Source organism: Triticum dicoccoides, chromosome 4A, assembly GCF_002162155.2.
Source record: "Triticum dicoccoides isolate Atlit2015 ecotype Zavitan chromosome 4A, WEW_v2.0, whole genome shotgun sequence".
NCBI classification, from domain to species: domain Eukaryota; kingdom Viridiplantae; phylum Streptophyta; class Magnoliopsida; order Poales; family Poaceae; genus Triticum; species Triticum dicoccoides.
Window position 1 is genome coordinate 26,836,892 of NC_041386.1, and position 1,717 is coordinate 26,838,608.

The following is a 1,717-nucleotide window of genomic DNA, read 5'->3' on the forward strand; positions in this document are numbered from 1 at the left end:
TCGTGGTAGATCTACTCTTGTAACACTCATATCTTTAATATTAATCAAGCAGGACGTAGGGTTTTACCTCCATCAAGAGGGCCCGAACCTGGGTAAAACTTCGTGTCCCTTGCCTCATGTTACCATCCGGCCTAGACGTACAGTTTGGGACCCCCTACCCGAGATCCGCCGGTTTTGACACCGACACCAAGTAACTCCATGAAGGCCTTCCACTTGACAGTGAGCAACTTGCCATTCGTCATCCAAGTCAGAGTCCTTTCTTCATCAGTTCCAAGATGGACAGTGGCATAGAACTGACATATCAAATCTGCATCAAAGTCCTTGTTGAACTGCATGATTCTAAGAATGTTCAACTGAGTGCACATCTGAAGGGCTTCGCCAAAGTACTCATGGTCCTTTTCCATAGGATCAGTGTCGATGGAACGAACATCAACAAAGAGATTCTTCTTAGCCTTGATCACATCGAAGAAGATGGCGAACTGAAAGCGGTTCCAGAACGGGCGGTTGACCAAAGTGGGGTCTTGGTCTTCCTCATAGGGGTTGCAGCGACGCCTTGCCCAGAACTCCTTGGCAGACATCTCAGTCACAGTCTTCCCCTTTGGCTTGCTGGCAGATTTCTTCGAGAGCTTTGGAGCACTTAAGGAAGCACCGGCTGGCGGCGGTGGAGCACTTGAGGAACCACCTGCTGAATCAGATGTGCGGTAGCGCTTTGACGTTGCATGACCGGGGTTGACACGGTGGACCTGCTGCTCAGGATGATCATCACCTGGAACCAAACACACGAGCAAAAGAAACAAAACGAAAGAAAGAGCATAAGCCACCAAACAAAACAGCATGGATCAAAATGTGGTAGGAAATGATGGAACTGTGCATCCAACAGTAGTACCGCGACCCAACCGCGGCAGTACCGCTTGGGCAGTAGTACCGCTCAGGATGGGCGGTAGTACCGCTCAAGACGGGGAACGGCAGTTCCCTACTGCCGTGGACAGATCCGGCACTACCGGAGATGCCAAATTCAAAAATAGGCCTACCAAACATCAATCCAAAGGGCCTAGACGCCAGCTCCATCCTACTCAAGCCTCGACATAGCCAAAAGACAAGAAAAGCAATGCCTATTGCCCCTAAAAACTAGATGCAAGATCTAGGCAAAGAGAGAACGGGAGCGGGGACAATACCGACATCCATGGCTAGAGGACGAGGTGGGGATCGACTCCACCGGAGGAAATGGAGAGGGACGGCACGAAAACGACGGCTGGCCAAAGACCTCCTGCGGCGAGACGTTGCTGGAGCGATGAGGAAGACGAGCGAGTGGGGGCGAATGGGTATGGGGGAGAAAATAACTCCCCATGCCCCAACATAAACCCCCATCGCCCGCCCCGCAGCGGTAGTACCGCTGGGTGGGCGGTAGTACCGCTTGACACTCATCAGCGGTAGTACCACGCACACAGTGGTAGTACCGCTCAGCCGCAAAAAGGACTGACCAAAAAAGGCTTACCTCAAGAAAAGAAACCGAGAAGAAAACGAGAACAAACACACACACACACACAACCAACAAAAGGGAACGAGAAACACACACCTCTCCAAGAGAGGGCGGTGACCGAGGCCACATATGTTTGAGTTCAGTGGTATGGCGCCGCAAAGATTTTAACCTTGGGCCCATGACCAACACTCATCTTTGAAGCACAAGTACCATCAAGAAATGGCTAATGTGAAAGAG